This window comes from Rhinoderma darwinii, chromosome 1, assembly GCF_050947455.1.
Source record: "Rhinoderma darwinii isolate aRhiDar2 chromosome 1, aRhiDar2.hap1, whole genome shotgun sequence".
NCBI classification, from domain to species: domain Eukaryota; kingdom Metazoa; phylum Chordata; class Amphibia; order Anura; family Rhinodermatidae; genus Rhinoderma; species Rhinoderma darwinii.
This window is the reverse complement of record NC_134687.1, coordinates 540,801,974-540,829,688: the sequence shown is the minus strand read 5'-3', so window position 1 is coordinate 540,829,688 and position 27,715 is coordinate 540,801,974.

Sequence of the window (27,715 nt, the reverse complement as noted above, 5' to 3'; positions counted from 1 at the left end):
TATAAACAACATGTTTACTTTATTCTGCGGTTCGATACGATTATGGCAATACCAAATTTATATTGTTTTTATATGTTTTACTACTTTTACACAATAAAAAACTTTTTTCTAAATAAAATAATGTTTTAGTGTCACCATATCCTAAGAGCCATAATTTTTTTATTTTTTTGTCGACAGAGCTGTGTGAGGGCTTGCTTTTTGCGTGACAAACTGTAGCTTTCATTGGTACTATTTTGGGGTATGCGCAACTTTTTGATCACTTTTTATTCCATTTTTTTTGGAAACAACTAAACCAAAAACGGAAATTCTGGCATTGTTTTTTATTTTTTATTTTTTACGGTGTTCACCATGTGGGATAAATAATATGATATTTTTATAGATCAAGCCGATACAAACAAGGCAATACCTATTATGTATAGCTTTTTTTATATTTTTCTAATGATAAAGGACTTTATCATGGAAACAGTGCGATATTACCCAAAAACTTTTGTTTATTTCTTTTTCTAAAACTTTTTTTCTTTTACTTTTTTTTTTACACTAACTAGGGGACTTGAAGATCTGATCTTCTGATCCCCTTCACAATACACTGCACTACTTATGTAGTGCAGTATATTGCAACTGTCATTTTACAACCAACAGTCAGTCTAATAGGCTTCCGTACCTGGCCGACCAGGAAGCCGTTGCTAGGCTTTCTGGTTACCATAGCAACCTCCCTCTGTCAGTCACTTAAATGCCGCTGTCGCTATTGACAGGGGCATTTAAGGGGTTAAACGGCGGCAATCTGAGAGAACTGTGTTCGCCTCCGTACCAGTGGGATGTCGGCTGTATATTACAGCCAACACCCGCTGAAGATTAATCTAGCACAGCTCCTGTGCTCGCTTCATCCTCAGGGCGTTACTGTACGCCCATTTGCGGGAATGCACCGCTAAAAAGGATGTACAGTAACGTCCATTTGGGGAAGGGGTTAAAGAGGCACTGTTACTAGTTTTTTAATGCCCTATCTCTTAACTAGTGCAATAAGCGCAATGATGCTGATAACTACAGTGTAGTTTATTTTCAAAAACTTTTATTATTTGCAAAGTTATGTGCATTCTCCTAAATATGCTAATTTGGCTATACTTGCCAAATAGTAGGTGACTCTTTCTTTTCACTCTGGGCGGTGTAACGTTCTCTGTATGATGCTGTCCAATCGTCATACAGCTTCTCCCCCTTACCTGCCCAGCAACACAGTGTGATCATATAGTATACAACTTCCATTCCCGACTGTGTTTTCAAGTGGTAATACCTCTGGTTGCTTCACAGCTAGAACAGCGATCCTGATAAAATCTTGATTAAAATGTAATCTTTCATATGCCATCAGAACCACTGTTCTAGGTGATTCACAGCCGGAGATATGGCTATTTTAAATGATCCACCTTCTCTCTAGCCTCAGTCTCTCACACTGTGTGAAGCAGCTTCATGCTGATAGGACAGAGTCAGAGGCTGTGAAGTAGCTCCACCTCAGGAGAATCACTGGTGTTGACACACCACTTGTCAAGTATAGCCTCATATGCATATTTAGAAAAAAGCTCATGACTTTTAACCCCCCCCCCCCTCAATCACGTACAATTACGTTGTGGGCACTAGTTTCTTAGCGCTTTACCACATAACTGTACGTGATGGATGGTGAAGGAGCGGGCTTAGAAGCTGAGCCATAACTATCACCAGTAGGTGTCAGCTGTATATTATGCAGTTGCGGGGGTGCCGATGGTTGCCATGGCAACCAGGGGCCTAACACTGACCTCCTGGTCTGCAAAGTACGGAAGCCTTCTAAAAGGCTTGCAGTCTGGACCAAGCAGTGGATGCAGGCTCAGAAGCTGAGCCTGCGCCACCATCCGGGGTGTCAGCTGTTTGTCACAGCTGGCACCCTACTGTAATGGCTAGGACCGGAGGTAGCCTCCGATACAGCCGATTAATCCCTTAGATGTATCGATCAAAAGCGATTGCTGCATCTAGGTGGTTAGATCGGCACCTGCTGGGTATCGATGGTTGCTATGGCAACTGGAGGCCTAACAATGGCCTCCTGGTCTGCTTAGTACGGTAGCCTATTAAGCCACACCCAGAGGTGGAAAAATAACGATTAGAGGTGCAGGCCTTCAAGTCTCCTACTGGGACAAAAAAAAAAAAAAGTAAAAAAATTGTTAATAAAAACTTTGTAAGAAAGTAAAAAAATAAAAGTATCAAGTTAAAAAACAATAACCGCCTTTTTTCCCATATTAAGTCTTTTATTATAGGAAAAAACTGAAAACTTTAAAGAGAGTACACATATTTGATATTGCAGCATTCAGAACGGCCCAAACTATAAAAATATAATGTTATGTTTCCTGCACGGTAAACACCGTAACATTTTTAAAATATAAAACAATTCCAGAATCACAGTTTTTTGGTCACCACCCCACCCAAAACAGAATAAAAAGTGATCAAAAAGTTGCATGTACACCGAATTTGCACCAATAAAGACTACAACCCGTCCCGCAAAAAAATGCCCTTACACAACTTTATGGACGGAAAAAATTGAAAAGTTATGGGTCTCAGAAAATGGTGACAGAAAAAATAAAATATTTTATTGTGCAAACGCTGCAAAACATTAAAAAAATATATACATATGGTATTGTCATAATCGTATCGACCCACAGCATAAATTAAAAATTTAATTTATAGCCCACAGGGAACTCTGTAAAAAAAAGAATAAAAAAACACTGTCAAAATTGTAGGTTTTTGGTCACCTTGCTTGCAAAAAAGAGGAATAAAAAGTGATCAAAAAGTCGCATGTACCTCAAAATGGTACCAATGAAAACTACAGATTGTCCCGCAACAAATAAGCCCTCACACAGCTCCGGTTGAGAAAAAATAAAAACATTCTGGCTCTCCAAATATGGCGACACGAAATGTGCAGTGTTTCAAAAGCGGATAAGATTGGGCACCATTTATCAGTGCGACACTGGCCACACATCTGCGAATTATTATTTATTTACCCCTTTATTATACCCTCTTATTATGCCCTGATGTACTCTGCCCAGCTTACATATGCCCCCACATTATAAACTGAAATAGCAGCAAAACCCAAAACACCTACTACCAAGCAAAATCTGCGCTCCAAAAGCCAAATGGGACACCCTCCCTTCTGAACACTACAGCACGCCCAAACAGCAGTTTACGTCCACATGTGTAGCTTCGCCATACCTGGGAGAACCCGCTTAACATATTATGAGATATTTGTCTTTAGTGGCACAAGCTGGACACAACATATTGTGCACTAAAATGGCATATCAGTGGAAAATTGCAATTTTTTTTACTTTGCACCATCCGCTGAGCATTAATTTCTAATAAAAAAAAACCCCTGTGGGGTCAAAATGCTCACTACACCCTTTAAAAAATGCGTTGAGGGGTGCAATTTTCAAAATGGGGGTCACTGCTTGAGGGTCTATTTTACCATTTGACCTCAGAGCCTTGCAGTTGTGGGCCAATGCTGCGAAAATCACCAAAATAGGCCACAAATGTGCATTGTGCTATTTCACTCCTAAGTTCTGTCATATGTCCAAGCAAATGATAAATTCCTTGAGGGGTGTAGTTTTCAAAATGGGGTAATTTCTCTAGGTTTTCCACTCTATTCTGGTACCTCAGGTGCTATGAAAATGTGACATGGCGCCCGTACACCAGTCTAGCAAAATCTGCGCTCTAAAAGTAAAATGGCGCTCCTTCCATTTTGAGCTCTGCCATGTGCCAAAATAGCAGTTTAGGGCCACATATGGGGTATTTCTATACTCGTAAAAAATTGAGCAAATTTTGGGGAGTTTCAATAAATTCAGCAAAAAAAAATGTGGGGTCAAAATGCTCACTATAGAAAAATTCCTGGTGTAGTTTCCCAAATGGGGTCACTTTTGGGGAGTTTCCACTGTTTTGGTCACTCAGGGGCTTTGCAAATGCGACGTGGCACCCGAAAACCATTCCAGCAAAACTTGAGCTCCAAAAGTCAAATGGTGCTCCTACCCTTCTGAGCTCTGCCGTGTGTCCAAACAGCAGTTTGTTACCACATATGGGGTATTGCCATGCTCAGAAGAGTTTGCTTTACAAATGTTGGTGTTTTTTTTTCTCCTTTCTCTATTATGAAAATGAAAAAATGAGCTGAAACTACATTTTATTAGAAAAAATATAGATTTTCAATTTCATGGCCTAATTCCAATAAATTCAGCAAAAAAAACTGTGGGGTCAAAATGCTCAAGATACCACTAGATAAGTTCCTTGAGGGGTGTAGTATCCCAAATGGTTTACTTTTGGGGGTTTCCACTGTTTTGGTTCCTCAGAGGCTTTGCAAATTCGACATGGCACCCAAAGACCAACCCAGCAAAACTTGAACTCTAAAAGCCAAATGGTGCTCCTTCCCTTCTGAGCTCTGCCGTGTGCCCAAACACCATTTTATGACCACATATGGGGTATTGCCATAATTGGGAGAAATTGCTTTTCAAAAGTTGGGGTGCTTTTTCTCCTTTATTCCTTGTAAAAATTGAAAATGTCTACGTTTTATTGGAAAAAACTGTAGATTTTCATTTGCATGGCCTAATTCCACTAAGTCAATAAAAAACCTGTGCAGTCAAATGCTCCTTATACCCCTCGATAAATTCCTTGAGAAAAAGGAGGCCCCAAAACCCAGTAGGTGCTCCTTCATTTCTGAGGCCTGTGTTTCAGTCCAGTAGCACACTAGGGCAGCGTGGGCTATTTCTAAAAACGGCAGAATCTGGGCAATAAATATTGAGTTGTGTTTCTCTGTTAAAACCTTCTGTGTTACAGAAATGCTTTTTGATTAAAATGAAATTTTGGCACAAAATAAATTTTTTTGTAAATTTCACCTTCACTTTGCTTTAATTCCTGTGAAACTCCTAAGGGTAAAGAAGCTTTCTAAATGCTGTTTTGAATACATTGAGGGGTGCAGTTTTTAAAATATTATTTAACAATAACAATTTATGTTTGTTTTGTTTTATATATAGTCCCCTCGAAGCCACTTCAGAACTGAACTGGTCGCTAAAAAAATGGGTTTTGGAAATTTTCTTGAAAATGTGAGAAATTGCTGCTAAAGTTATAAGCCTTGTGACATTCTAGAAAAATTCAAGAATGTTCAAAAAATTATGCAAACATAAAGTAAATATATGGGAAATGTTAATTAGTAACTATTTTATGTGGTATTATTGTCTGTCTTACAAGCAAATACATTAACATTTAGGAAAATGCTAATTTTTGCAATAAATTTTGGTGTTTTTTTACAAATAAAGCCTAAATGTATCGACCAAATTTTACCGCTAACATAAACTACAATGTGTCATGAGAAAACCATCTCAGAATCAATTAAATACATCAAAGCATTCCAACGTTATAACCGCGTAAATTGACACATCTCAGATTTGAATAAATTGGCTCGGTCCATAAGGCCAAACCAGGCTGCGTCCATCAGGGATTAAAATAATAAATGTTTTGGGACACTATTTTCACTAGCATTAACAGTGTGACAGCGCATATTATTTTAGCTAGAAGATTGGGCATTACTAAACTAGTGACAGACCCTCTTTAAATAATGTTGCCACTAGGGGGAGGTCACTGCATTCTGATTTAATATCAACCTAAATGGCAGCTGTATAATTCCCTATGCAGTGAGCTTCCTCTAGTGGCGACTGCAGGTAGACTGAATTTTATCATTTAGCTGGATGGCTCTGTAAAAAAATGGAAGCAGGGGAATTGGAACTTTGTATCAGAAAAACAGAGCTCCAAGCCCCAAACAGAGTTCTGGATCTATTTAGATTAATTAAAATTATAGGCACACTTCCTGCTTAGACCAACACCATTTATTTCCTTTGCCATCCCAAACCATATAATAATAACAAAAATAAGAATATAATTATATCACTATATAATATTATTGTTATTATATGATATTATTGTTAGCCACTAAATCACCCTAGCTCACCATGGATAATGGATATCAATGTCAACCATCATCACACTAGACCTGGAGAGATACTAGATATTAACCACTAAACAACTCTAAGACCACCAAGAGTATAACATATAATAGAATAGAAAAGCTGAACCATGAACAGCGCTGCTAACATTAAGGAAGAGTCCAGGATTAATAAATAAAATGATCTATGGCCTGAGGAAGACACTGGTACAGTGTTGAAACGCGTAGCCTAATGCTTTCCTGATAAAGCTGTCATTTTCTTTATCAATCCTGGACTCTTCCTTAATGTTAGCAACGCTGTTCATGGTTCAGCTTTTCTATTATATTATAAGCTATATCTAGCGGTTACCTCGTGTGGACCGGATTGGACCTAGCTGCAGATTCATCATATTAAAATATTCTGTTTACATCAGTGTTGTACCTGGAATTGCACAACCTTGCTAGGTGAGCATATATATTCTCACCCTTTTTGCTTTGCATCATTATCTTTGGTGACCTGCACCATGTGGCGCCGTGCTTTTTTTGTGTTTTTTTTTTTTCCATTTTTTTTCTCTTTTATTTTAGGTTTACCAAGAGTATAAGGCTGGGTTCACTGTGATTTTTTTATTTTGCCATTTTTGTAGAAAAAACCAGCATGTGTGAATTCACCTTTACAGGAATAATGTCACTAACTCCTAAACCACCTTATGTAAAAATATGTGATGTAATGTTATAGTGATTTTGCTAAGTGGGTATTATCAAAGGGGAGGAGGGTGACATTTTGTCCTCCACATTGGGCACTAAATCATTTCGGAATCCCCTTCCTTAAAAAAACTTTGCCCCTGGGGTTTTGCTGCAGTATTTAAAAGTGTAGAATAAATATTACTGTCACGATGCGGGGTGTGGACACACTGGGTCGTACCGCGTAGCGGGATGGCAGCTGGCCATACAGGTAGGTATAGATTTCAATTAGTTCAGCGGGGGGTACCTGAGGCAATCGTAGGCAGTAGCGAGGCAGGCACGTCCAGGACCAGGCGGAGGGAAGTCATCAGGTGAGGCGTAGCAGATGAACCATAGGCTGTAGCACACCACGGCAAATAGCACAGCACGGGAATAGCACTAGGTAGCACAGAAACAGGATACGGGATACAGGATACAGGAGTAAGGTACACTGGGAAACTGGAAGACACTGGGAGACCATAAGCACGACAAACAATGGGTAACAAACAACTCTCTGGCAAAGAGCAAGGAGACAGAGCCCCTTTTTATAGCCCAGGGCATCCTGGGCTAGATTGCAGAGTTCCTGCAAAAATGTGCGCACTGGCCCTTTAAGGCCGTGCACGCGCGGACGCGCGCGCCAGCCGGAGACACTCTGAGTCCGGAAGTGAGTGCAAACGCCTGACAGGAGGACGACGCTCCAACGAGGTAAGCTGTCCATGGCCACGGCCGTCGAGGTTAACGATCGAACGACGGACCGTGGCCATAGACGTTACAATTACTATCTGCTCTCAAAATGAGTGTGTAATGTCCATGGCTGCGGGCTGTCAGCTCCTTTCCCCCCCTGACAGCCGCAGCCACAAGTCAGCAAGCGCTGGCCCCAGCCTCCCAGCTCACGTCCACACACCTCAGTCGGATCCCGTAGGGTGCGCGTGCACGCCCGTGCCCGCTCTTAAACGGGCAGCGCACGCACCGGACCTTATTGATGAACTTTGACCTGTGAGTACTCTGGACTATAAAAGCCCCCTAGGTCTATGCCTGAACATTGTTGTGTTCCCTAGTTTGTCTATGTGATGGCCTCGTAGTGTGTTTCCTGTGTTGTGTGTTTCCTGTTTTGCCAAGGCGGTATGGCCCAGTGGCTCACCTTTCGTGACAGGGTGGGAACAAATATTATAATTTACTAAAGGGTTTATTTGCTGTATATATGTTAAGGGAATATGGCAGCATGACAATAGTGCCTATTCTGAGGGCTCCATGCAATAGGGCCAGAGATGCTGAGTAGAAATTTATAACGCCTACCCTGAACTTTGCTGGTTAACCTGACCTAAACAATACACTATTCTCCTTTGCTGCTGTTGTCGACTGCAGGAGTCTATTATATTCATGATATGTCGTCCTATCATCTGGTATCAACTTTAATTTTTCTTTGTATTTGTTTTTTTAACTATTCTAGTGTTTTCTGATGTCATGAGTATCGTGTAAAAATTGGTACAACTTTATGGAATACATGTGTATTAGAAAATAGTGAACACACATACGCCATATGTGTAGCGCACACACATACGTCATATGTAGACTACTATCTGCACTCTGTACATGAATGTATATTATAAAAACAAAATGATAGCATATTTTATTAATTTCAGTAATTTTTTTAGTGGAAAGAGTTTCTATGGAGTGACGTGTTACAGGAATTCAGTGTTTACATGACTTGCAATCCATAGGTATTGTATACCAATAGTTTCCTCATGTATTAAAATGTTGCTAAAAGACAACTGAAAAGACTAGTATATAAGTAATCCAATCTATGACAATAAAATTAAGAAATATTGATGAATAATTAATGCTTTCAATGCAGTATAATTCTTAGGAATAACTTGAACCCTATTTATTGCCTATAGTTATAAATCGACATGTGATAATAGATAAATATGGTTATAAAACTTGCAGACAGTAAAACAGCCACTGTATTAATAATAATAATATAATAATAATAATCTTTATTTATATAGCGCCAACATATTACGCAGCACTTTACAATTTAGAGGGGACATGAAACAAACAATATCAGACATTACATAGTGACAAAGTTAATTTACAATTCAAATCTGGGGAGTGAGGACCCTGCTCGCAAGAGCTTACAATCTATGATGCAAAGTATTAAACTGGATCCATCTCCACATTACTGAGATTCTGTGAGATTTAAGACAATATGGAACACACAGGGGAATCCAGCAAATGTTTCATGGTAATCCCAATGGAAGAATTCTTCAAATGCATTCATGTATATGTGACAATGATATGAATTCCATGGATGCTGCATTGACATTTCCAGTGATCTTTAAGGGCAAGGACATAAGTAGAGATGAGCGAACTTATCAAAAGTTCGGTTCGGCTAGTTCGCAGAATTTCACTAAAAAGTTCGCTTCGGACCAAACTAGTTCGGACCGAACCTGTAATTTCCGTGCGCCGAGCATGCTACTGTCCAGGGTGCTGATAGAGTTAATGGGCTGCACTAATTCTTTCAGCAACCTTGACAGTACATGCTCGGCGCGCGGAAAATACAATTTCAATGTAATAAAAAATAAAAAAATAATACGTTCATACTTACTTTCCTCCTGTCCGGCCTCCAGCGATGACGTTCCATCCATGTCGCCGCTGCAGCCAATCACAGGCTGTAGTGGCGGTCACGCACGTCAGGATGACGTCAGAAGGCCGGTCTCCAGGGATGACGCTTCATCCCACGTGACCGCCTCTGCAGCCAATCACAGGCTGCAGCGCACTCTACACTACACTACACTACACTACACTACATTACATTACATTACAAATCTTCGTGGGAACGTCTTAGGTGAGCTTATTTATGTATGTATGTTTGCATGTATGTATGTTTGCATGTATGTATGTATGTATGTATGTATGTTGTCATGTATGTATGTTGTCATGTATGTATGTGTATATGTGCATGTATGTTTGCATGTATGTATGTTTGCCTGTAAGTATGTTGGCATGTATGTATGTTGTCATGTATGTATGTATGTATATATGTGCATGTATGTTTGCATGTATGTTGGCATGTATGTATATATTTGCATGTATATATTTGCATGTATGTATGTTTGTATGTATGTTTGCATGTATGTATGTTTGCATGTATGTATGTTGGCATGCATGTATGTATGTATGCATGTATATATGTGCATGTATGTTTGCATGTATGTTGGCATGTATGTATATATGTGCATGTTTGTATGTATATTTGCATGTATATATTTGCATGTATATATTTGCATGTATGTTTGCATGTATGTATGTTGTCATGCATGTATGTTGTCATATACAACTGAAGAAAGAGCAGCTGATGTAGCCGCTGCCAGTGCTGTTAATATATCAGTTGATATACTGAATTGGATGAATGTAGAGATGGTCCAAGCTAAATTAAATAAAATAAATGTGCACAAGGCCCCGGGACCAGATGGGTTACACCCTAGAATTCTTAAAGAGCTTAGTTCAGTTATTTCTGTCCCCCTTTTCATAATATTCAGAGAATCTCTAGTGACTGGTATAGTGCCAAGGGACTGGCGCAGCGCAAATGTGGTGCCTATTTTCAAAAAGGGCTCTAGGTCTTCCCCAGGTAATTATAGACCAGCAAGCTTAACATCCATCGTGGGGAAAATGTTTGAGGGGATATTGAGGGACTATATACAGGATTATGTGACAATAAATAGCATTATAAGTGACAGCCAGCACGGTTTTACTAAGGACAGAAGTTGTCAAACTAACCTATTTAGCCTTGAAAAAATATGATGAATAAGGGGGGACATGATTATCTTATATAAATATATTAATGGCACATACAAAAAATATGGTGAAATCCTGTTCCTTGTAAAACCCCCTCAAAAAACAAGGGGGCACTCCCTCCGTCTGGAGAAAAAAAGGTTCAAGCTGCAGAGGCGACAAGCCTTCTTTACAGTGAGAACTGTGAATCTATGGAATAGCCTACCGCAGGAGCTGGTCATAGCAGGGACAGTAGATGGCTTTAAAAAAGGGTTAGATAATTTCCTAGAACAAAAAAATATTAGCTCCTATGTGTAGAAATTTTTCCTACCCTTTTCCCTTCCCTTGGTTGAACTTGATGGACATGTGTCTTTTTTCAGACGTACTAACTATGTAACTATGTAACTATGTATGTATGTGTATATGTGCATGTATGTTTGCACGTATGTATGTTTGCATGTATGTATGTATGTATGTATGTATGTATGTTGTCATGTATGTATGTTGTCATGTATGTATGTGTATATGTGCATGTATGTTTGCATGTATGTATGTTTGCATGTATGTATGTTGGCATGTATGTTGTCATGTATGTATGTATGTATATATGTGCATGTATGTTTGCATGTATGTTGGCATGTATGCATATATGTGCATGTATGTATGTATATTTGCATGTATATATTTGCATGTATATATTTGCATGCATGTATGTATATATGTTTGCATGTATGTATGTTTGTATGTATATTTGCATGTACGTATGTTGGCATGTATGTATGTTGGCATGTATGTATGTTGGCATGTATGTATGTATTTATGTATGTATGTATATATGTGCATGTATGTTTGCATGTATGTTGGCATGTATGTATATATGTGCATGTTTGTATGTATATTTGCATGTATATATTTGCATGTATGCATTTGCATGTATGTATGTTTGTATGTTTGTATGTATGTTTGCATGTATGTATGTGTGCATGCATGTATGTTGGCATGTATGTATGTTGGCATGTATGTATGTATATATGTGCATGTATGTATGTTTGCATGTTTGCATGTTTTTATTTTTGCATGTATGTTTGCATGTATGTTTATATATATGTGCATGTATGTAATTATGTTTTCATGTATTTATGTTTGCATGTATATTTGTGCATGCTTGTATATATGTATGTATGTATCTTTGCATGTTTGTTTGTATGTATGTTTTCATGTGTGTGTGTATGCATGTATGTATGTATGTATGATAGTTTGCATGCATGCATGTATGTATGTATATATGTGTGTATGTTTGCATGTATGTATATTTGCATGTATATATGTGCATGCTTGTATGTATGTTTGTATATATGTATGTATGTATGTTTGCATGTATGTATGTGCATGCTTGTATGTATGTTTGTATATATGTATGTATGTATGTTTGCATGTATGTTTGTTTGTTTGTATATATGTCTGTATGGCCATGTATGATACTGTCTGCTGGCGCCCTGTATCTAAGTCAACTTCGCGGCAGGCTTCTATACATGGTATAACAGTCAGTACCACACATTAAACTGAATCTAAGCCTACGACATGTTTTATTTCATTTTTTATTTTTTTATTTTTTTACAGGTTTGGTGTTTGGACTACGTCGGTTTCGAGGACTACTTAGATGACGTTTTTTTTTTCTACAATAAAATGGTTAATAAGGGTTGTGTTGGGGGTGCTTTATTTCAATAAAATATTTTATCTATATCTTTGTCTTTTTCTTTTCAAATTTTATTACTACCACTTTAGTAATGGCCGCTGTCTGAGTGACAACATCCATTACTAAGGCGAGGCTTAGTGTTAGAGGCTAATACTAACCACCATTATTACCCCGGTACCCACCACCACCAGGGGTGCCGGGAAGAGCCAGGTATGATCCAGTACCCGACCATCTGTTGTGATGGTCGGGCTCTGGGGCGGCCACAGGCTGGTATTATGAAGCTGGGAAGGGCCAAAAACAGTGGACCTTCCCACCCTTGTAATGCTAGGCTGCTGCTGCTGTGTTGTATCTGGCTGGTTCTAAAAGTGGGGGGGGACCCCACGTCATTTTTTAAAATTATTTATTTATTAATTTTTTTTTATTTTTAAAAAAGACATGGGGTTCCACCCAATTTATCATAACCAGCCACATACAACACAGTGTTATTAGCCTGGGAATGGACAAAACCAGTGGCCCTTCCCACCCATGTAATGCCAGACTGCTGCGGCCTTGTATATGGCTGGTTATTAAATATGTGGGGGACCCTTCTATTGTTAAATTAGTTAAATTTAAAAAAAAAAAATTACGTGGGGGTCCCCCCCATTTTTATAACCAGCCCGATACAACACAGCAGCAGCAGCCTAGCATTACAAGGGTGGGAAGGTCCACTGTTTTTGGCCCTTCCCAGCCTCATAATACCAGCCTACGGCCGCCCCGGTACCCGACCATCACACCAGATGGTCGGGTACAGGATCGTACCAAGCTCTTCCCGGCACCCCTGGTGGTGGTGGGTACCGGGGTAATAATGGGTGGTTAGTGCTAGCCTCTGCACCGGCTAACACTAAGTACCGCCTTAATAATGGACGCTGTCAATCAGCCAACTGCCATTATCTAGGCACTAATAAAGTTTAAAAAAAAACACAAAGACAATTCTTCTTTATTGAAATAAGAAATCCCCAACAAAACCCTCGTTAACCATTTTATTAAAATTTGAAAAAACGTAGATCTACGCAGTAGTCCAACGAATTGAAGATGTAGTCCAATCGGTACATCAAAATCTGCAACAACATAAAAAAACAGTTATCAATGTGAACAATAACAATACTTCTACTCACCTACACTCATATATACACGCACACACAAACAAACAACCATACACAGACACACACATATATACACAAACACAACAAGATATAAACACACACACACACACACACACATAAACAGACAAACACACACATATACACGTACTCACACATATACAAACAAAAACACACATATCCAAACACACACATATACACGAACACACACATATAAACAAACACACACATATACACAAACACATATACACAGTTATACACAAACACAACAATATATACACAAACACACACACATATACACAGACATATACACGAACTAACACATACACACAAACACATATACAAACAAAAACACACATACCCAAACACACACATATACACAAACACACACACATATAAACAAACATACACATATGCACAAACACATATACACAAACACACCCATATATACACAAACACACACACATAAACACACACCCATATACACACATATACACATATACACAAACACACACATATACAAAAACACACACAAACAAACATCTACACACAAACATATACACAAATACACCCATATATACACACACATATACACAAACATATACACAAACACATATACACAAACACACCCATATATACACAAACACACACACACACATACACAAACACACATATAAAAACAAAAACAGACAAAGACACATACCCAAACACACATATATACACAAACACACACATACACAAACACACACACTGTTTCTTTTAAATGCTGCTGGGGAACCCGCTCGATCCACTATATAAGGCTGCGCTACAGTGCATCATTTAAAAGAAACAGGATCCTAACCTGTCCATAGAGTTTAAGGCAGCACAGAGTATTTCAGGAGAATCTGCACGCTCCTCTCCTGAAATATTCTGTTCTGCTGTGAACTCTGCTCTTACCATTACGTAGCTCAGTCTGTTACCTCTCCTCCACTCCTGTCCTCAAGAACACCTTCACATGATTGGCAAGTCACCACCCCGCACAAGATCCGCACGCTCATCTCCTGAAATACTCTGTGCTGCTGTGAACTCTGCTCTTACCATTACGTGGTGACTTGCCAATCATGTGAAGGTGTTATTGAGGACAGGAGTGGAGGAGAGGTAACAGACTCAGAGCTACGTAATGGTAAGAGCAGAGTTCACAGAAGCACTGAATCTGCATGCTCCTCTCCTGAAATACTCTGTGCTGCTGTGAACTCTGTTCTTACCATTACGTAGCTCAGTCTGTTACCTATCCTCCACTCCTGTCCTCAATAACACCTTCACGTGATTGGCAAGTCACCACCGCGCACAAGATCCGCACGCTCATCTCCTGAAATACTCTGTGCTACTGTGAACTCTGCTCTTACCGTTACGTGGTGACTTGCCAATCATGAAGGTGTTATTGAGGACAGTAGTGGAGGAGAGGTAACAGACTGAGAGCTACGTAATGGTAAGAGCAGAGTTCACAGCAGCACTGAATCTGCACGCTCATCTCCTGAAATACTCTGTGCTGCCTTAAACTCTGTGGACAGGTCAGGATCCTGTTTCTTTTAAATGCTGCACTGTAGCGCAGCCTTATATAGTGGATCGAGCGGGTTCCCTAGCAGCATTTAAAAGAAACAGGATCCTGACCTGTCCACAGAGTTTAAGGCAGCACAGAGTATTAAAGGAGATGAGCACGGCCGGCCACGGGCAGCCGGTCGTTTTTCCGAGCCGTGCTCCCATTATGCACACGACCGTAAAAATACCCGTTATTGCGGGTCGTAATTACGACCCGCAATAACGGGCTCATAGACTTCTGTTACCCACGGGTACCTTCCCGTTTTCTCACGGGAAGGTTCCTGTGCCGTTAAAAAAATAGAACATGTTCTATTTTTCTATTTTACGGGCCGTGCTGCTATACTTTATAATGACAGCACGGCGCGCAAAAGCGGCCGGCTGCCCGTGGCCGGCCGTGCCCGGCCGTGCTCGTAATTACGAGTCGTAATTACGAGCATGGCCCGTAAAATAAAAAAATAGAACATGTTCTATCTTTTTAACGTCACGGGCAACTTCCCGTGAGAAAACGGGAAGGTACCCGTGGCTAACAGAAGTCTATGGGCCCGCTATTTCGGGTCGTAATTACGACCCGTAATAACGGGTGTTTTTACGGTCGTGTGCATGAGGCCCCGTAATGACGGGTGGCTACATGTGTGCACCCGTCATTACGGCAGCGTTGCTAGGCGACGTCAGTAAATAGTCACTGTCCAGGGTGCTGAAAGAGTTAACTGATCGGCAGTAACTGTTTCAGCACCCTGGACAGTGAATTCCGATCACAATATAGAGTAACCTGTAAAAAAAAAACACGTTCATACTTACCGAGAACTTTCTGCTTCCTCCAGTCCGGTCTCCTGGCCGTTGCCTTGGTGACGCATCCCTCTCGACATCCGGCCCGACATTCCTTGATGACAATGCAGCCCATGTGAGCGCTGCAGCCAATCACAGGCTGCAGAGCCGTCTGCAGCCAATAACAGGCTGCAGAGGCCTCTGCAGCCAATCACAGGCTGCCGCGTCAGAAAAGAAGGTTGGACTGGAGGAAGAAGAGGGACTCGTCACTAAGACAACGACCGGGTACGTATGAAATGCTTTTTATTTTATTTTTAATCAGCAGCCTCTTTTCTCTATCAGTGATTGATAGAGACAAGTGGCTGCCGATTTTTATAATATTTTTGACCGGGTTCGGTCAAAACGGGTTCGGCCGAACCCGGTGAAGTTCGGATTCGCTGCGAACCGAACTTTTCCGGAAGTTCGGACCGAAAGCGGGTTCGGTTGTCCCGGTTCGCTCATCTCCAGACATAAGCCATGAGTAGTCGTGTAATGTTGATGTATAATGTTACATTATAAACTACACATTGCAGGCATAATCATTTATTTCCTGTTATTCATATGGGACAACAATATACCCATGTATACCCATAGATTGTAATCATGTCAGTCCTTATTCTCTTTTAATTTAATTTCCTTATCCAGTGAACTCACACACTTGTCTGGCCCTTTTTGTCATAGAAAGCCAATTGACCTATTCATATTTTTTGGGCTACACAAAACTTGGTATTATATCAGGAATGTTCTTTAACTGTTTTTTCAATAGGACTTACATGAAACCTGTGCAGACACATTTTTTGTGAGCATCTATGCCAAGGCTGCTTTGTATACATTAGTTTTACAATAATATACTTTACAGTATTTCATTTGTAAACTGAGATAATCTCAGTGTGAACCAGGCAATGGTTAACAACTGGCTAATCACCAAAATGTATTTGAACCAATGATTATAATAAGGACTCAAGCACATGGCATTGGCGCATGCCCAACCTTGTACGGTGGCACATGAAGTGGTACAGGTCCATACTATAGACCATTAGATACTCTATGTGCTGCCATACAGTGCCATCGTGCATCATATTCTCACATAGAAGCATTTATTTTGGGAAAGAAAAGCTCCGCAATACGGCATTCAATGTTACAGAGGAATATGTAAAAAAACAAAACCTCTTTGTGCCACTTTGGCCCTGTAGCAGTCTCCGGATTCAATATTACAGATCCGTGCAACACATATCTATAACATAGCAGTGTGCATGAAGCCTAACAATTTGTGTACTTGGGATTTATTCTGCATTGGGAGGAGAGATTTTCTCCAAAGCTTTTTTTAATGCTTTTAATAATTGGTTAGGGTATATCAATACTAATTTGTGACTGTGAAGGGTAGATCATTTGGATGGTTTCAGTATCTGTGCAGCTTCCAGCATACATTTGGATTGAATTCAGGTTTTATCTAGATAAGAATTTTACTTAATTTTTGGATGGTTGCATGTATTCAGTGTTTAAATGTCCAAAAAAGAGGCAATGGAGTCAGGTAAGTCAGAGCTGAGAATAAAAATGACTTCTTGTTACAGGCATAAAAGATAAAAATAATTTGCTCAAAAATTTACGACTTAAACTGCTAAGCACAAGGGAATTTGTCAGAAATTTTGACCCCTCAAAACTGGTGACAGCGCTATATAGAGGATAGGGAGAGCCAGGACATAGTAATTGTCCTGGCACCGTGATCACGAGTACCCCAATTGGACACCACAGCCAAGTTTAAGGACGCGGCAGTCGTCCGAAACGCGTAGGCCTAGAGGATACCACCCCTCCACTTCTTACACACCCAGGACCCCATACAACTGGACTTTCCTTTTTAATTCAATACAATTAAACTTGGAAAACATTTCCATTTTAACGCTACTAAGCGCTGGATCCTACCTCCCTTCCTTTCTTTTGTTTGCTACCCGTGTGCCGACACGAGGATCCGGGCGCTATCTACGACACACCGGAGTGTGTCAGGTGAGCTGGAGGTTCTCTCCCCATTTCTATTTTTTACCCCTATTGGAATGAGTGACGGCTCTGGCGGTCCCCTGATTCGATGCTAGGGCCGACACTCAATGCCTAGGGCGGGGGGGGGGGGGGGCTTGGGAGCATTTAGTGAAGCGAGCCTGGACACAAACCAATCACACAATGAGGCCTATCGTGAGGATAGGTAAACCAAGTTAAAACCTGGAAAACCCCTGTAAGATATACTGGTCATAGGATATGACTCTGTGGTGCCACAGTGGTGTTTCAGATGCAGCTTTGTGCGTTGGCTACCTCAGGGTTAACATAGAGGCAGCGTATCTATGCTTTACTCAGTGGACATGTACTACTAAAGAACTCTATGACATTTTAATTTACATCTTGGTAGATCAGATAGAGAGTACATTCTAATATAGAATTAGAAACCTATCTTTATGCTCCTCGGCTCTGATCCAAACTGTTTAGCCCCTCCCCCCAACTATGACATGGAATGACTTCACACTTTCTAAGATCTATATGTTATAAAGTAACATATTTGTTTGCATAATAAGATATCACAGTTTACAGTTATTACAATACTGTGCAATTATCATGAAATATCATCTCACCTCTGTACTGCCCATTTATAATACTTGTGTCTTTTTATGTGTCAGAAGGACCTTTGAGACCCCTCAGGCATTGGATCCTGGTGCTCTGTAATCTCTCTACCCCTATAGCTACACCACTGGGTAGTATTGTTACAAATCTGTTCCCATAATCAAGCCCTGAAGATGATGGATGCTTTGAACTAGCCAACAGCTACTCTAATGGCATATGTGAATAGTACTAGTAGTATCTCAAAAAATGTTATAATAAAAGGGATGGTTGTATAAAAGGGTAATGTATGAATTTATCTTTTTGACTTACTGACAGCCTGGTATGAATAAACAATAAAGAATAACATATGTAGCACAATGCTCTGGTCTTCTATTAGTTTTTTTTTTTAAATTGTCCCCTTTCAAGCATGTGACTTTTTTTGGAGCACCATGTTTTATACATTTAAAAAATGACAAGACAGTAAATATATGATGACATTTCTGTAGACATCAAAATATTTTATATATATATATATATATATATATATATATATATATATATATATATATATGTGTGTATATATATACATGTGTGTATATATATATATATATATATATATATATACACACACACATAGATATGTATATATATATATATATATATATATATATATATATAATTTCAAATATAGATTTAGGGAAGTAAAATCTTTGTAAATGAGGTAATTATAAAAATAGAAAATTATTTAGAGCCTTATCTATTCTCTTTTTCGTCTCTTGTCTATTCTCCTTCTATGTATATAAATACCTATATGTTTTCCATGTTCACATGTTCCCAGTCTAAATTACCTGTGTACATTTTGGATAGGGTGCAAAATCCTCTAGGGAAATCAGATGTCAAACACAGTGTGGGAAGATGGCCAGTGGAAGGTGATAAGTGAACAATAGTACTGTCACCTTCACCCAAACAGCGAGGTCTTTGCTCAATTTGCCTGCAGGCTTTCTTTTGTGTTAATGTTAAACTTCATCATTTCCAGTTGTCAGTCTCTAAATCAGAGCCAGCATAACCCATAGGCACCTTCATTCTGACTTTTTCATGCCCTGCTAATGAGGAGTAATCTCTTTTCTTCATTGACATGGCAAATTTCTCTTTCCGATTCTAGGATAGGCAAAGGATAAAAATTAAAATAAACCTAAAGGTTAGAAAGGATCACAGTTGTATTGTTATTTCCATTCACAGGGAAATATTTTGATTTTCTTTTTAAGTATAGTTTGATCATTCTGTCCATCACTGGAGTATTTCTTTTAACTGCTACATTATTGCTTGATAAATAAAGGGGCAATTTCATGTTGTTTGACACAGTTGTAAATGATGGATGTTTTTCGAAGTTAAACATTTTCCAAAGGAATAAAATAGATGGAAATTAAAGCAGTTCTTTTACAATGGCTGGGAAACAAGCTTACATTATTATTAAATTATTACAATTTTAATGCACAGGAATGGATTTGAAAATAAAAGTCTAATGAAAGACTTAAAAACAGAAAAACATAAGTGTTCATTCAGATTTATCCTAATTTCCTTTTCCACATCACATGCGACCACTTTTAATGTGAAAATAGAGACTGCGCTCATTTGCTTCCGGGATTAGTGGTTGTCCTACTGGTTGGACCAATAAATATCCGACTTTTATGGCATAGCTTAAGCATATTAAGTTGATCGCAGAAAAGCATATACAGGGAATCTTTATTTTAAAGGCGTCTTCCCACTAAGAGTGTTTATCACCCATCCACAGGACAAGTGATAAATTAATGATCATTGGAACAAGGGTCCTTCATCCCTGATCCTCCTCACTGCCTGAACACAGTGAGGAGGATTTTGAATGGAGCGGCGGTTGCACCTTGCCGCTCCATTTAATGTCTATGGGGCCGACTGAGACAGCCGAGTGCAGCAAAAAGAGGAGAAAACAGTACATGACACAGAGATTCTCTGTTTGGTGCTCTTTTAGGCCTTGCACTAAGCAAAAGGCAGTCACGTACATGAGATAAATGTCGGACAAATGCTTGTTTGGCTGACAGCTCTTCATCCTAAGGGTATGTTCACACGCAGTGGTTTCAGATGTAATTTTTGGCGTTTTACGCCTCGAATTACGCCTGAAAAAACGCCCCTAATACGCCTACAAACAATCTGCCCATTGCTTTCAATGGGAATTACGATGTTGTGTTCCCACGAGCCTTTATTTTACGCGTCGCTGTCAAAATACGGCGCGTAAAATGACGGCGCGTAAAATGACGGCTCGTCAAAAGAAGTGCAGGACACTTCTTGGGACGTTTTTGGAGGCGTTTTTCATTGACTCCATTGAAAAACAGCTCCAAAAATGGCCGTAAAAAACGCAGCAAAAAAAGCGTTGTTAAAAAAAGTCTGAAAATCAGGAACTGTTTTCGCCTGAAAACAGCTCCATATTTTCAGACGTTTTTGCTCACTGCGTGTGAACATACCCTTACTCCACTGTAAACATGTTGGTCATGCTCAGTGTGCATGTTTACGTCAATGAAAAAAAAAACACTGTCAGGGCATGACCAGACGTGGCGGAATTGCTCTGGAATTCCGCTGCGGACAGTCCGCAGCAGAAATCCGCAGCGTACACGTTTCTCCATTGCCTTCCACAGCTTTTTAGTAGGGTTCGTTTACACGTTGCGGACAATTCCGCTGCGGAGCATAGGCTGCGGTGCGGAATTTGGTGTCCGCAGCAAACACTGACTGTTGCGGACGTGTAGCGGACTTGTTGCGGACTCATTGCTTAATTTCTCCATTGGCTTCAATGGAGAGTAAAAATTCCGCAATGAAGTCCGCAGATGTTATGTGTGCTGCGGAGCGTATTGGTTTTACTAACATGACATTTCTTCATTCTGGCTGGACCTATGTGTTTCTAGGTCTACAGCCAGACTGAGGAAGTCAATGGGGCTCCCGTAATTACGGGTGACTACGTGTGTGCACCCATAATTACGGGTGACTACTTGTGTGCACCCATAATTACGGGTGACTACGTGTGTGCACCCGTAATTACGGGAGCGTTGCTAGGCGACGTCAGTAAATAGTCACTGTCCAGGGTGCTGAAAGAGTTAAACGATCGGCAGTAACTGTTTCTGCACCCTGGACAGTGACTACCGATCACAATATGCATCAACCTGTAAAAAAAAACTCCCTGCTTCTTCCTCCAGTCCGGCCTCCCGGGATGACGTTTCAGTCCAAGTGACGGCTGCAACCAATCACAGGCTGCAGCGGTCACATGGACTGCCGCGTCATCCAGGGAGGTCTGGCTGGATGGCGAAAGAGGGACGCATCACCAAGACAACAGCCAGGTAAGTATGAATTTCTTTTTTACTTTTACTATAGAAAGGGCTGTCCCTTCTCTCTATCCTGCACTGATAGAGAGAAGGGAAGCCCTCTTCCCCTCAATACACAACGGCTAGTCTGCATCAATTTAATGCCCATTTTAGGCAAAGCCGCAACAGAATCTGCAATGCAGATTCTGTGCGCCATTGATGCGGACAGTGGCGGGAGAGCTCCGCTATGTCTGGGCATACCCTCAGACTCCTCTGACAGAGGCTTATCTGCTGCAGGAGCAAAGGACCAGACATGTTGAATTTAAACATCTGCTGTCAGGTAGAATCGGGAGGTCCCTTTACACCTAAGATTAACATACTATAGCAGAGTTACTGATTTTATGACCCTTTAGGGCACGGCCAGACGTGGCAGAGTTTTTCCGCTCCAAATGTTGGTGCAGATTTGGGGCAATTATGCAACGAATCTGCACCAACATTTGCATATTTGACAGGTAATTCAGACATTGCAGAAAACACAGCGGACTTGCCACAGATTTCAGTTTTTGCATTGCAAAGGCTGAAATCCGCAGTGAAATTCCGCTTCTTCTCCGCAACAGTCAGTGCATGCTGCGGAGGGAAAATTCCGCACCACAGCCTATGGTCCGCGGCTGATTTTTATGCAACGCCTGAACTAACTTGCCTCAAAATGTATTGAAACAACTGTAAAAAAACAGCCGCAGGAGAATTCCACTGTGGACTGAACACAGCAAAATTCCACAGCAATTGCGCCACGTCTGGCCGTGCCCTTACAGTACATTATATTAAGTAACTGCAATATTAGCAATTCTCTTTCAGCAATATATTTGTCAATTGACTTGAATTGCATAAGATACTTAACTTTAAAACTAGTGACATTTAATTTGTAAAGTGTTGAATATTAGAACGAAAAAAAATAAATCACAATTATACCCAAAACTGCTGTTCAGCAAAAATACAAACAGAATTGCCATCCAAAGACTAACAATGGCCATGTATTAGTATATCATAAGTTTATTTTTACTTAAAGAGATATTAACATTTTATATTATGTTGCAGTAGCAAATTTGCAAAAGTAACAAAATAATATGCAGGCTTATATTTTTGTCCCCAGGACAGGAATTTTTAACTTTATTTGGCAATATATAAAGTGACTGGTATAAATATTTATTAATTGTGTTCATTGTTTCCTGAAAAATGAGGGGGGGGGGGCATTAGTATTGCCCATATAGTGTTAATTTAATTGATAGCCTCAATAATTATTCTGAAAAACATTGGAAATATTTTGAGTATAAATTTGAAATATTCTAAGACGACTTTAAATTGAGCAGTGTGAGAAAAAAATTGAGAAGGGAAAAATTGCAGCATATGCATTAAGCAACTGTTCAGAGAATGAACACCCATTAGATTTAACATGAAAAGTCTCCATCTGCTGCTTGACAATTGAACATACTATTAAAATCAGCAGAAAAATCTGATTATTTGATGTCCTTTTCGCAAAAGTTGAGTTCAAGTAATGTAAAGTAACACTCTGTTCACCCCGTTTGAATATCATATTTTCTAAACTAGGCATTTAATATAGTAAAACTATAACCAGAGCATCTCTTACCATAAACATATTGTCAACATTAATTCAGTGCTGACTCTTTTATACTTTTACGGTCTTTTTTGGACTCAGAAAGTATCAGATCATTGGGATAGTTCCTGCTGATAGTTCCTAGCAGGGCTTAACAGGTGCCTGTAAAAATGACAATATACTGAAATACATTAGTATTGCAGTGCATTGAACCAGCGATCTTATGATCGCTGGTTCAAGCCCCCTAGTGGGACTAATGAAATGTAAAAAAAAAAAAAGTTCATTAAAGTTTTTAGTAGTGTAAAAAAAAGTTCAAAGTTAAACAAAAAAACAACTCCTTTTCCCATTTTTTCCTCTGAAGTAATGTAAAAATATAAATAAAAATAAATACTAAAATTGGTATCACAGCCTTAGTAAAAGCCCGAACTATTACAATATGCCATTATTTAACACGCATGGTGAACGCCGTAAAAAGAAAAATATGTAAAACGCCAGAATCAATGTTTTTGGTCACTTCATATCCCACAAAAATATAATAAAAAGTGATCAAAAAGTCTCATGCAGCCCAAAATGGTAAAAATAGAAATAGCGTCTCGTCCCGCAAAAAATAAGTCCTCATACCACTCAATCGATGGAAAAATAAAAACATTATGGCTCTCAGAATTTGGCGACAAAACACAAATGTTATTTCTAACAATTAGTTTCATCCTCGTAAAAATAGTAAAACATAAAAAAAACTATATAAATTTGGTATCGCCGTAATCGTATTGACTGGTATAAAAAAGTTTTTTCTCTTTTTTTATTTTTGTGTGTAATTTTTTTGTGTAAATTCACATCCCATATATATATATATATATATATATATATATATATATATATATATATATATATATATGTATATATATATGTATATATATATATATATATATATGTATATATATATATACATTTATATGTATATATATATATATATATATATATATATATATATATATATAAGAATCCAAAAATCAGGCAGCACTCCAAGGTATAAGCAAGGTAGAAAAAGGTGCTTTATTGGTCCATATACACACGACGTTTCAGCTCAACACAGGAGCCTTTCTCAAGTGAGAAAGGCTCCTGTGTTGAGCTGAAACGTCGTGTGTATATGGACCAATAAAGCACCTTTTTCTACCTTGCTTATACCTTGGAGTGCTGCCTGATTTTTGGATTCTACTACAGCAGGTCTGTTAGCCCTGACCTGGGCAGGTCGGCACCCACCTATGATTTACAAGGCTGTGCGGCTGACATTGTATTTGGACTTTTATATATATATATATTTTAGTCACCCTTGTTTGTTTTGCTTTACCACACACCAGTCCTTTTATGCTATCATCCATACTACAATCAAATTAGCATACATACACACACTGTGTATCACTTCAAACAAATATTAGTTTGTTCTTTATCCTTTTTCTTAACACATTCACTTTTATTCACTTATTATCTAGTCGACACTTATTCTTTTTTAACACATTTATTAATTTATTTATCTAATGAAACAAATATGTTTATAACGTCCATTTAGGTACCCTCATGTATTCCAAATCCAGAGCTCGGTCCTTCACTCAATCTTACGTATACGCCGTTAGGCCTGATTTACACGAGCGTGTGCGTTTTGCGCACGCAAAAAACGCAGCGTTTTGCGTGCCCAAATGGCACTTAACAGCAGCGTGTGTCATCAGTGTATGATGCGCGGCTGCGTGATTTTCACGCAGCCGCCATCATTATGACACTCCGTTTGGATGTTTGTAAACAGAAAAGCACGTGGTGCTTTTCTGTTTACGTTCAGAGTTTGACAGCTGTTGCGTGAACCACGCAGTTTGCACGGAAGTGCTTCAGTGTGGTATACGTGGTTTTCACGCACCCATTGACTTCAATGGGTGCGTGATGCGCGAACAGCGCACAAAGAAAGGACATGTCGTGAGTTTTACACAACCCACTCGCGCTGCGCAAAATTCACGCACTGTCTGCACTGCCCCATAGCCTAATATAGGTGCATACGACACGCGTGAAAAGCACGCGCGTCACACGCGCGTATATTACGCTCGTGTAAATGATGCTTTAAGCTGTATCATTAAATTCTTTACTCTAATCCTAGGTCCCATACATCGACAGATACACAAAGAGAATTATCGTTTTGCCTTTGATCCTGCTACATGCGCAATTTGAAGAAACAGTGGGACAGCTTTCATATGAAAATAATCATCTCTTCCTTTATTAGTACATCTTATGCATGCATATCTGTATGTAACCAAATATATTATTCTTATATATATATATATATATATATATTTCTATATTTTTTGGTTTCTTGTCTCCTGTCTATTAGCCATGACTTCATGCTTGCCTCTTCCTCTCTCTCATGCGAGACGTTCCGTCTTTATATAGTATTTAACACACATGCATCTACGTTTTAATAGTTAGTTGCAATATCTCTTGTACATTTTCACTATAATGTATTAGTGTATGAATGTTGTATGCATGGTATACCTGAGTATGAAAGTACACTAGAACTTTGGCCATGCATAATTTGGATTGTCACGTTTCTTATACTATCAATTTTTTCATTTATATGAATTGTTTTATTCATTGCACTTTCATATTTATTTACATATGTATTTTTATATCTAATTTTTATTTACATTTTTTTTTATTTTTTTTTATTTGTATATTTATATTTATTTACATTTACTCTATCTCACTGTATTCTTTATTTCTCACATATTTCAACATAACACTGACAGCTAAGGATATTTATCTCTATTTTCTTTATTAATAATATTGGTATATTCTATTATGCCGTATATATATTTTTTATGCACAATTTATCATTATCACTTATTATTAATGGTATACATGCTGCTCATATTATACACACCACCACACACATTCATCCTTTCCATTCACAGCAGACTGACCAATCACAGCTTCTTCAGAACGTGTATGTGATGGAGCTGACTCAGAAGCTGAGCCAGCGCAATCACCGCCAGGTGTTGGCTGCCGACACACAGCTGTAATGGCTAGGACTGACACTAGCCTCTGATCCGGCCGATTAACCCCTTAGATGCAGCGATCACTGCATCTAAGTGGTATCTAGCCTGTCGGCATCCCTGATGATTGCCATGGCCGCGGGTGTCAGCTGTTTGTCACAGTTGACATCCTGCTCTAATGGCCAGGACCGGAGCTAGACTCCGATCCAGCCAATTAACCCCTTAGATGCAGCGATGAAAAACGATTTCGGGGGTGCCGATGGTTGATATGCCAACCTGAGGCCTAACAATGGCCTCCTAGTACGGAAACCTATTAGGCCCCGCCTGGAGGCGAAGCCTAATATGCTTGCTGTCAGTGAATAGCTGACAGCTCTAATACCCTGCACTATGTAGTGTATTAGAGTGTATTAGAATAGAGGTCAGGGCTTCATGCCTTCAAGTCCCCTAGTGGAACAAAAAATGTTTTTATAAAAATGTAAAAAAGTAAAAAAATAATAGTTTCACATTAAAAAAACAATAACCGCCTTTTTTCCCATAATAAGTCTTTTATTATAGGAAAAACGGAAAACATAAAAAAAAGTACACATGTGTGGTAGGCAATATGTGGAAAACCACCTATCACACAGTGTATCGCAGATCACATTGGTGTACACCACCCAGTATAACTATAAGTATGAGGGAAGGGGAGAGGGAAAAGATGTGATCTGATTTAATATTTAACTTTTATTAATATGCATTAAGAAAATGAATATATAAAGAATTAAACTAAAAAATCCGTTGGTGCAAAAGGTATGTGTGAGTGACCCCCAAACTCACATACCTGAGACCATGTAATTGTTAATTGTGAATACTATCAAAAGTGTTCAGACAATAACCACATGTAATAATATGCTTGCAAAATGGCAAGCATATGATCTCAAATTGCGTAGGTGCAAAAATGAGAGCGATGGTAGCTTGTAGCACTACCAGGCGGCTACACTGCGGTGAAGTCTGAACATGAGCCTACACACTACGCCCTTGCGCTGAGTCCCCTGTGTACCAGAGCTAAAGCACCAACCACAGCCAGGATCGTGTTGCCGTGATGTGCTGAAGACCATGGGTATTGATACTGTTGTATCGAGGCTGTATAGTGTTCAATTGAAATGTACGTCAATTGCGATGTGGTAGGAATGATAAAAACCAATGGTGATACACCTGCAGAGCGTGATCGTGCAGTGGATCAGGGCGATTGTACTACCGCATGGCCGTGCATGACTGCCGTGGATAGTCTAAACAGTCAGCAGGCAGCTGCACTCTCACGCCGCCGCCTCTGTGTAACAGAGCAGCAGCGTGGAGAACAGCCATTATACTCTGCTGTGCCCGCGTCCAGCTGTCAATGGAGACGCGGCACAAACAGCGTACAAGAGTGTAACTCCACTGTGAGTGGACTTGGGCTCAACGTACAGCCCTGACCCGTAAGTGAACGGGGTAGGCAGTGGTGGAGGAG